Source organism: Rana temporaria, chromosome 8, assembly GCF_905171775.1.
Source record: "Rana temporaria chromosome 8, aRanTem1.1, whole genome shotgun sequence".
NCBI classification, from domain to species: Eukaryota; Metazoa; Chordata; class Amphibia; order Anura; family Ranidae; genus Rana; species Rana temporaria.
Window position 1 is genome coordinate 170,499,818 of NC_053496.1, and position 11,338 is coordinate 170,511,155.

Here is an 11,338-nt window from a genome sequence, read left to right on the forward strand (position 1 = left end):
CTTTCTGAATCCAGCTAATAGTGTATTCTGTATGCTTTCATCTTGATTGGATAAACTGGAGGATTTATCCGGATCGGTGGGGCTGATGGATCCAATTGAAAGTTGAGAAGTGATTATATTCCCTGGAAAGTTCTCTAAGGACTATATTTTCCCCCCAACTACAATAGGATCATCAAATAAAAATATATACAGTATATAAAAAGAAGAAAACACAGTGTATGTGAATATTTTTTTTTTTTTTCAATAAGACTTTAAAGATTTAGCCAAATGATATTCAGCATCAGATGACTTCCGATTCAGGCTTAGCATCCTCCACCAATTTTACATTTTAGATTATGCAATATATTCAGCGTAAACTTCTTCCCAAAATTCTTAATAGTTTCCCAGAGACCTCTTTTTTCTTCTTCTACAACTTCATCTTCATCGGCATCTCTCCTGGGAGAAGATACAGTTATTATCGTTACATAAAAAACATTGATTATTACACAAAAACTGTATTTCACCGGGACCAAAAATGGGTATTTTTAGGACACAGTGGGCCAGATTCACGTATCCTGGCGTATCTTTGTGCGGGCGTAGCGTATCCTATTTACGCTACGCCTCCGCAACTTAGACGGGCAAGTGCAGTATTCACAAAGCACTTGCTCCGTAAGTTGCGGCGGCGTATCGTAAATGGGCCGGAGTAAGCCCGCGTAATTCAAATGTGGAAGAGGTGGGCGTGTTGTCTGTAAATGAATCGTGACCCCACGTAAATGACGCGCCTAACGAACGGCGCATGCGCGCACGCTCAGTATCACGTCGAATTTACTCCATAAGAAACGCCAGGCCCAATGCCTGTGACGTGAACGTAACCTATGCACAGCCCCATTCACGTACGACTTACGTAAACGACGTAAAAAGATATGCCAGGCCCAATGCCTGTGACGTGAACGTAACCTACGCACAGCCCCATTCACGTACGACTTACGTAAACGACGTAAAAAGATACGCTTGCCGACAGCCATACTTTGTATTGGCTGCGCCTCATATAGCAGGGGTAACTTTACGCCGGACTTAAGCCTAGCGTAAACAGCGTAGCGGGCGCAAGTACATTTGTTAATCCGCGTATCTACCTAATTTACATATTTGACGCGGAAATCTACGGAAGCGCCCCTTGCGGCCAGCGTAAATATGCACCCAAGATACGACGGCGTAGGAGACTTACGCCGCTCGAATCCTGGCCAAATCTATGCGTAACTGATTCTAAGAATCAGGCGCATAGATAGGATGGCTCACATTCGGACTTACGACGGCGTTCGTGGAGATACGCCGCCGTAAGTCCTTTGTGAATCTGGCCCACTGACTTCTATTCTATGACCACATTAACATGCTAAAGGAAAATCACACGTCGGGATGCCACAAAGTTGAATCTCTTAGGCCCCGTACACACGACAGAGTTTCTCGGCAGAATTCGCCGAGAAACTCGGTCAAAACCCGGATTCTGCCGAGAATCTCTGTCGTGTGTACACTTTTGGCTCGATGGAGCCGCCGAGGAACTCGACGAGAAAATAGAGAACATGTTCTCTATTTTCTCGTTGTCCTCGTTGTTCTATGGGAGAAGGAGGCCCGCCGAGCTCCTCGGCGGCTTCATCCCAAAACTCGACGAGGAACTCGACGTGCCAAGCACGTCGAGTTTCTCTGTCGTGTGTACGGGGCCTTATAGAATATCCGGCGGGAGCTTTCTGATGTGTTTTATTCTATGTGTATCGCTACCCCCGGAGGAGCCGCTGGTTAGATTTGGGATCGGCGTATTTAAGTTACGTCTATACTGGGCTAGATTCACCTAGAACCGCGTATCTTTGCGGCGGCGTAACGTATCCAATTTACGTTACGCCTCCGCAACTTAGACGGGCAAGTGCTGCATTCTCAAAGCACTTGCTCCGTAAGTTGCGGCGGCGTAGCGTAAATCGGCCGGCGTAAGCCCGCCTAATTCAAATTTGGATCAGGGGGTGCGTGTTTTATGTAAATGTACTGTGACCCGACGTGATTGACGTTTTTCCCGAACGGCGCATGCGCCGTCCGTGGAATTTCCCAGTGTGCATTGCTCCAAAGTACGCCGCAAGGACGTCATTGATTTTGGCGTGAACGTAAATGATGTCCAGCCCCATTCACGGACGAATTACGGAAACGACGTAACTTTTTCAAATTTCTACGCGGGAACGACGGCCATACTTAACATTGCGTACGCCTCATAATAGCAGGAGCAACCTTACGCCGAAAAAACCTGACGTAAAAAAATAGCGCCGGGCGTACGTACATTTGTGAATCGGCATATCGAGGTCATTTGCATATTCTACGCCGAAAATGACAGAAGCGCCACCTAGCGGCCAGCGTAAATATGCAACTAAGATACGACGGCGTAAGAGACTTACGCCGCTCGTATCCTAGCCTAATTTAAGCGTATCTGGTTTCCAGAATACGCTTAAATTTACGACGGCGTAGATTCAGAGTTACGGCGGCGTATCTACTGATACGCTGGCGTAACTCTCTCTGAATCTAGCCCACTGTGTCTAGGGGTGACTGTAGTGTTGAGAGCAATAACAGAATGTCCAGAACCGTTGGTTGACGTTTTCAATGCTTTATTCTTCGGTCAAACACGACCAACATGTCAACTTGAGGTCGACAGGATAGGTTGATGAAGGAAGAGCAACTTCGCAGAGTCAGGCTATAGATAGTAAAGGCAGTCCTGCCTTCTGTAATTGTGTTCGTCTCGTCGCCACTCCGGCCGGAGTGGGTGAAGTGCCCCTGGACAGACCTCTCTCACCGGCCTGGCAGCCAGAGCGCCACTTAAAGCTTCTGGGAGGAACAAGTCTCTGCCACCGACTTGGCTCTAATTAAATTGGGATGTTAACGTGAGGCCTCTGCCACAGGCCTAGTGCTTGAAAGTTTGAACGATAGAGCAAATCCTCCCAGTATGTCTTTTGGGGTCACCGACTGACAGTCTGAATGCAACCTGCCAGCGTCCGGTCACCCAGATCCCCGATGGTTTGTTCAAGCCCTGTTGGATCACCTGCCTCCGGGTTCTCCTCAGGCCGATCCCCCACCGAACAGCACCCAGCTTGGGATCTTCTCATTAGGTATGGGAACCCAGTAAGTCACTGGGGTCCCCTGGCAGCATCAGTTGCTCCAGGCTATGAGAGCCCAAAGTCAGGAACTCCGCGTAGCACGCGGCCCCTGGTAGGCCATAGTCGTGGGGCCGTGATGTGCGCACACCCTAAAGGTGGGTGCCGCACCTGGAACGAGGAACCCCCGGAAAAGAACCCCTCCCCACCATGCCCCGCGAGGGAAAACTCCTCTAATTGGCTGCTGAGAAGAAGCGGCTCCGCCTGGACCCCCTCTGGCTCCATCTGCCGCCCAGAGATGAAACTGCATTTCTGGGGCACAGACTGACCCACAGAACAATCCAGATTTGGCGACAGCCAAATTTAACAGAATCACAGAATGAGAGCAACATAACTCTCTCATTCCCCCACTAAATTTAAATATAGCACCTGTACGAATGTACACAGGCGCTACATATGGAACAGCAAAATTTAACTTTTCACTTCGAGGACCGCATCATATATTTCACAGATATTCGCGAGCCGAAAAACAAAAAGTTATTTAGAAATGAATCCTCAGCCATGAAATAATGTAGAATAGAATTTGTGTACCAGAGCTAAACACTTCGAATTTCCCACCGTACCATACATCTGTGTTCCCGTCAGTCTTCCTACAATTTCTGTTCCCAGCTGAGTCTCCTTACACAATTGTGTCCTCATCAGAGTCTCCCCATACACCTGTGTCCCCAAAGTCTTCCCCATACATCTGTGTTCCCATCAGAGTCTCTTCTATACATCTGTGTCCCCAAAGTCTACCCCATACATCTGTGTCCCCATCAGAGTCTCCCCCATACATCTATGTCCTCACCAGAGTCTCTCCCATACATCTGTGTCCCCATCAGAGTGTCCCCCATCAGAGTGTCCCCCATACATCTGTGTCCCCAAAGTCTCCCCCCATATATCTGTGTCCCTATCAGAGTCTCCTTACACAATTGTGTCCTCATCAGAGTCTCCCCATACATCTGTGCCCCCATCAGAGTCTCCCCTATACATCTGTGCCCCAAAAGTCTCCCCCATACATCTGTGCCCCCATCAGAGTCTCCCCCATACATCTGTGCCCCAAAAGTCTCCCCCATACATCTGTGCCCCCATCAGAGTCTCCCCCATACATCTGTGCCCCAAAAGTCTCCCCCATACATCTGTGCCCCCAAAATCTCCCCCATACATCTGTGTCCTCATCACAGTCTTCTTACACAATTTTGTCCTCATCAGAGTCTCCCCATACACCTGTGTGCCCAAAGTCTACCCCATACATCTGTGTTCCCATCAGAGTCTCTTCTATACATCTGTGTGCCCAAAGTCTACCCCATACATCTGTGTTCCCATCAGAGTCTCTTCTATACATCTGTGTGCCCAAAGTCTACCCCATACATCTGTGTTCCCATCAGAGTCTCTTCTATACATCTGTGTGCCCAAAGTCTATCCCATACATCTGTGTTCCCATCAGAGTCTCTTCTATACATCTGTGTGCCCAAAGTCTATCCCATACATCTGTGTTCCCATCAGAGTCTCTTCTATACATCTGTGTCCCCAAAGTCTACCCCATACATCTGTGTCCCCATCCGAGTCTCCCCCATATATCTATGTCCTCACCAGAGTCTCCCCCATACATCTATGTCCCCACCAGAGTCTCTCCCCATACATCTGTGTCCCCACCAGAGTCTCTCCCCATACATCTGTGTCCCCATCAGAGTGTTCCCCATACATCTGTGTCCCCAAAGTCTCCCCCCAGGAAACCCAGCGTATCTTTAAGGCCTCGTACACACCACCGGATCTATCCGCTGGAATTGATCTGCTGATCAGTTCCAGCGGATAAATCCGGTCGTCTGTACGGCCTAGCGGATATTTATCCGCGGACATTTCTCGGCCCGATCGATTTCAAGCGGATATAAATTTCTTAGCATGCTAAGAAATTTATCCGCTTGAATCGGGTCCAGTGGATTGATCTGGTGGTCTGTACAGACTCACCGGATCAATCCGTCCGCTCCCCTCCCTCGCATGTGTCGTAATGATTCAACACATGCGTGGAAGTACTTACCTTCCAGCGTCGCGCGCGTCGCCGCGTCATCATCACGGCGCGACACGTCACCGCCGATGAATTCCGCACGGATTTTGATCCGATGGTGAGTACAAGCCATCGGATCCAAATCCGGAGGAGGAATCTCCGCTGGAAACGGTCCGGCGGACCGTTTCCAGCGGAGATCCCCTCGTATGTACGGGGCCTAACAGCGACTGGGGGCGAGTGCTTTGTGAATACTGTGCTTGCATCTGTGCGCTGCGTCGGCGTAGCGTATAATAGATACGCTATGCCCGCATAAATATGCGCCGATGTATGTGAATCCGGGCCTATATGTTTATTTAAAAAAGTCCTATTCATACTTACTCTTGCTCACAGAGAGACAAGGAGATGGTTCCAAGAAAGAAAAGGAGTAACAGGGATTTCTTCATGGTGAACATCTTTGGGCTCTGTGGATAATTTGAATTCATGAAAAGAAAAAGAAGACAAAATTGAAAACATAAGTTAAAAATAATAAGAGTCCCCCCTAATGTTAGGCACACATAAAATAGTTTGAACAGTTTCTAAAGCAATCAGCGCAATTAATAACTATTAACTAAAAAAAGCTCAAAATTATAAATAACTTATAAGTAACTTAAAATTGTGTTGCAAGCTCTGACACAAAACAGTGATTTCACCTCACCATCGGCCAATAAATAAATAAACTAGATGGACTTGATGGACACTGAAAATCTTGTAATGCTAATGTGTATGGATTTATATATTTTTTTGATGTTCTAAATGGTTTTATACTATAAGTACACATTTGGAGGTGGATCATTTTTTTTTGAGAGGCATTGCGCTTCACTTTTTGCATTAATTTAACACATAAAATGGTTGTTTTAACATAATAAAGGGTCAAATGTTTGTTTGCCCTAAACCAGGGGTTCTCAACCTGGGGGTCGGGACCCCCTTGAGTGTCAAGGGGTCACCGAATCCTGGGCTGTTCCTGGAGTCCGCAGCCCCACATTCAGTTCACGGTTGGGGGGCAGAGACTAGAGGTCAGCTGATGTGAGGGATGTGAAGTGGGAGAGGCTGGAGGAGGAGACCCTATCTCCTGATTTCGGCATAGGTGTCACTGCTTCAAGACACCACAAAGTCGGAGACACCGTGAATCCGGAGACACTCACTGTAACACTACCTGCGAATAAAGTTGACATTAAAAGTCCCCACTACAGTTCTCAGATTAGCAGATGACCTTGATCAAGAGCATCGAACTCCCCACAGCATTGCCACTGATCCTATTAACCCCCCACCAAGGAGCAAGAGAAGGAATAAAAACAGAGAATACATGGAAGGGAGAGAAAAAGAGGGGGAGGAACAAAGAAAAAGGTAGCAAAAGACGGCTAGAGAGAGGGATGGGGACAAAAAGGGGAAAGAAAGGAGAACAAAGAGAAAGAGTGGTACATCCTCAAATGTACCATAAGGGGTTTTAATACTGTACATGTGGAAGGGACTCGGGGGGGCGCTAAATGTCCGTGGTTTAGGGGTGAAAATTACTTGTCTTGCCTCGGGTGCTGAGAACCCATGCTACGAAAATAATTTTACTGTTAGGGGTCCCCACAACTTAGGAAATTTTATCAAGGGGTCACGGCACTAAGAAAGTTGAGAACCACTGCCCTAAACCAAGGATCTCCAAACTACGGCCTTCCAGCTGTTGTGGTACTACATGTCCTATAAGGCATTGTAAAAACTCTGGGCCAGATTCTCAGAGAGATACGACGGTGTATTTCCTGATACGCCGTCGTATCTCTGAGTTCCGTCGGTCGGATCTATGCGGCCGATTCATAGAAGCAGTTACGCATAGATATTCCTAAGATCCGACAGGTATAACTGTGTTACACCGTCGGATCTTAGGCAGCAATTCCAGGCCGGCCGCTAGGAGGCGTTTCGTTTTTTTTACGCGACGAATATGCAAAGAGGAGTTACGCCGATTCAGAAACGAACGACCGCCCGACGCTTTTTTTTTTTACATCGTTTGCGTTCGGCTTTTTCCGGCGGATAGTTACCCCTGGGTCTATGAGGCGCAGCCAATGTTAAGTATGGCAGTCGTTCCCGCGTCGCGATTTGAAAATTTAACGTCGTTTGCGTAACTCGTCCGTGAATGGGGCTGGACGCCATTTACGTTCACGTCGAAACCAATGACGTCCTTGCGATGTCATTTAGCACAAAGCACGTCGGGAAATTTTAGGGGCGGCGCATGCGCAGTACGTTCGGTGCGGGAACGTGCCTAATTTAAATGATCCACGCCCCCTACCCGGATCATTTGAATTAGGCGGGCTTGCGCCGGGGGATTTACGCTACGCCGCCGCAACTTTACAGGCAAGTGCTTTGTGAATCAAGCACTTGCCCGTAAAACTTGCGGCGGCGTAACGTAAATGTCATACGTTACGCCGCCGCAGTTTTGCGCGAGTCTACGTGAATCTGGCCCTCTGACTTTCACAGACATGACGAGGCATGGTGGAAATTGAAGTTCCTAAAAGAGAGCCATAGTTTGGAGACCCCTGCAAAACCATCACACAAGATCCTAAACACCAGGAACCCATTACGGGAAGGTTGAGTGTTTTTTAAAGACATGGATTTGCTTGATGCATTCCAGACCTTACTGGATCCGGTAAACCATGAATACAAAAATTATTTAGGGGTCTTCATCTATCTTGTTCCTCAAACCCTCAAAAGGAAGAGCACAGCAGGTTCTTAGATACCATTGGAGATGGTTTACAAGAAATAAGTTCTGATCCCCATTGTCTATGGTTTCCAAGGCTTTCTATCTTACATGGGGATGCTTCTTGTCTCACCTGGGCTACCCACTCACTCAGAACTAAAGAATGTTAGATTGAAAATCAATTTATAGTTATCTGCTTTTCTAACTGAACGAATTGTTTCTTGTATAAACGAGAAGAGTCCCCGGATAATGGTCTCTGAGATTTAATAATTTCTCATTGGGATTAATAAAGCATTCTGGGCCAGATTCATGAAAAATTGCGGCGGCCTTTACGTTACTCCGCCACAAGTTTTCGTCGTAAGTGCTTGATTCACAAAGCACTTACGTGTTAACTTGCGGAGGCGTAACGTAAATCTGTCCGGCGCAAGCCCGCCTAATTCAAATGGGTCGTGTGTCATTTAAATTAGGCGCGCTCCCGCGCCGAACGTTCTGCGCATGCTCCGTTTTGAAATTTCCCGCCGTGCTTTGCGCGAAATGACGTCGCCCCGACGTAATGTTTTGAATGGCGACGTGCGTAACGTACTTTCGTATTCCCGGACGACTTACGCAAAAAAAAAAGAAAAATTAGAAATTTGACGCGGAAACGACGGCCAAACTTTAACATGGCTGGTCTAAATGTAAGCCATGAAAAAGAAGGCTTATGTTTGCAACGGGAAAAACCGACTAACGACGACGTAAGAGAATGCGGCGAACGCGCGTACCTTCGTGGATCGCCGTAAACAGCTAATTTGCATACCCGACGCTGGAAAACGACGCGAACTCCACCCAGCGGCCGCCGGAAAATTACACCTACGATCCGAAGGCGTACAAAGCCGTACGCCTGTCGGATCTTTGCCAAAAGCCGTCGTATCTTGGTTTGAGGATTCCAAATCAAGATACGACGCGGCAAATTTGAAAATACGCCGGCGTATCAGTAGATACGCCGGCGTATTACTGCTGTGAATCTGGCTCTCTGTATCTGAATTCTGAATCTGTAATTCGTTCCAGGTTTGAAGAGGAGAATGAGACTATTGAGAAAATAATTCATCTTTATAAGGAATATGATTTATGAATGTTAGCTTTCTACTGTACTATTTCCTAATAAGGGCAAGATATTTAGGAATCATGCCGCGTACACACGATCATTTTTCCGCATGAAAAAAACGTTGTTTTTCAGGAAATGCAGAAAAAAACTTAGTTTTTTTCAACTTCATCATTAAAACGACGTTGCCCACACACCATCGTTTTTAAAAAATGCTCTAGCAAAGCGCGGTGACGTACAACACGTGCGACGGCACTATAAAGGGGAAGTTCCATGCGGATGACGCCACTCTTGGGGCTGCTTTTAGCTGATTCCGTGTTAGTAAAAGACGATTCGCGCTTTTCTGTCTGTTACAGCGTGATGAATGTGCTTACTCCATTACGAATGGTAGTTTTATCAGAACGAGCGCTCCCGTCTCTTAACTTGCTTCTGAGCATGCGCAGGTTTTTTACGTCGTTTTAGCCCACACACGATCATTTTTTACAACCCGAAAAACGACATAGTTTAAAATGTCGTTAAAAAATGCAGCATGCTCGGGAAAAAAATGTTGTCGTTTTTCAGAAGCTGAAAAATGATGTGAAGCCCACACACGATCATTTTAACCACTTCAGACCCGCGCTATTGACAAAATACGTCAACAGCGTGGCTCTCAAGTGCCAAGTGGACGTCTTTGGATGTCTTTTTAAAAGCATTACCCGCGCGCTCCACTGGGTGGCGCGCAGCAGGTAAACACTGTCCCGGCACATCGCTGAAGAGCCGATGCGTGTACCTGGCGGCCGCGATGTCCGCCGGGTACACGCGATCGGCGGTGACACAGCAGGTGACAGCAGGGACGTGGAGCTCTGTGTGTAAACACAGAGCTCTACGTGCTGTCAGAGGAGAGGAGACCGATCTGTGTCCCTTGTACATAGAGACACAGCATCGGTCACCTCCCCCAGTCAGTCCCCTCCCCCCACACAGTTAGAACACACCCAGGGATACATTTAACCCCTTCCTCACCCCCTAGTGTTAACCCCTTCCCTGCCAGTCACATTTATACAGTAATTAGTGCATTTTTATAGCACTGATCGCTGTATAAATGTGAATGGTCCCAAATTTGTGTCAAAAGTGTCCGATATGTCCGCCGTAATATCGCAGTCCCAATAAAAATCGCAGATCGCCGCCATTACTAGTAAAAAAAAAAATCATAATTCTGTCCCCTATTTTGTAGGCGCTATAACTTTTGCGCAAACCAGTCGCTTATTGCGATTTTATTTTTTTACAAAAATACGTAGAAAAATACGTATCGGCCTTAACTGAGAAAAAAAATTGTTATTTTTTTTAAAAAAAATGGGAGATTTATTATAGCAACAAGTAAAAAATATATATATTTTTTTTAAATTGTCGCTCTTTTTTTGTTTATAGCGCAAAAAAATAAAAAACGCAGAGGTAATCAAATACCACCAAAAGAAAGCTCTATTTGTGGGGGAAAAAAGGACGCCAATTTTGTTTGGGAGCCACGTCGCACGACCGCGCAAATGTCAGTTAAAGCGACGCAGTGCCGGAAACTGAAATTTCGCATGGGCACGGAGGGGGTTTATGTGCCCAGTAAGCAAGTGGTTAAAACGACGTTTTTTTCATGCCGAAAAATGATCGCGTGTACATTAGAGTTTAATAAAAAAAAGTTTCCTCAAAATTGCAAAAAGCAAAAAGTTCCCATTCAGGACATAAAATAATACCGTACAATTAATATTGTGAAATATGTACAATAGCTGGTTTAATTCTAAGTTAGAAAATATTAGTATTTGCTGTATTGAATTTTGTGAATCAATTAGAATTTTCACACTCATTGTGCAAAATAAACCATTTATGAGAAAATATAATATGAGGAACCTTTGCCAGCATTTAAAATGAAAATAAAACAGAAGTCATTTACCAAGGATTCTTTCCTTATAAATAATTATAAAAAATAATAAATAATAATTATAATACAATTAATAATATAATAATGATATCCCATTATATACTTACCGGGTAATTCAGTTGGTGCCGAGAATGTAGACAGCTGGCAGACTTGAGTGACGTTCTCTAATACAAAGATCGGAGTTGGCTTATATAATAGAAGACAAACAAGTGGAGTACACAGACGTTTTCATTAGAGTTTAAGGTAAGAGTCACATCTTTCTTAGGAACACGTAACTGGTACCATGTGAACTTATTAAAATATTTACCCGTTAGTCTCGAGATGGGACACATATCAGCACCAAATAAGCAATCCAAATATCTCCTGATCTGCTGTTTAGACAGTTTTAATAGAAAATCAGTTTAAGTGGAATTCCAGACCAAATTTGTATTTTGTTGTATATAGATGGAGACATTTTGGGCAGTTACTTACTCCTACTTAAGTATTCAGTCAG

The 11,338-nt window shown here is 45.7% G+C and overlaps 1 long non-coding RNA gene across 1 annotated transcript; it reads right to left on the reverse strand.

Annotated features, from left to right (window-relative positions):
• Nucleotides 1-219: 219 nt before the first annotated feature.
• LOC120909351 lies at nt 220-11,060 on the reverse strand. Its single transcript, XR_005741256.1, has 3 exons — nt 10,953-11,060; nt 5,524-5,606; nt 220-435 (listed from the first exon to the last, which is right to left on the reverse strand). It is a non-coding gene; the product is annotated as an uncharacterized LOC120909351 (long non-coding RNA).
• Between the last annotated feature and the right edge of the window lie 278 nt (nt 11,061-11,338).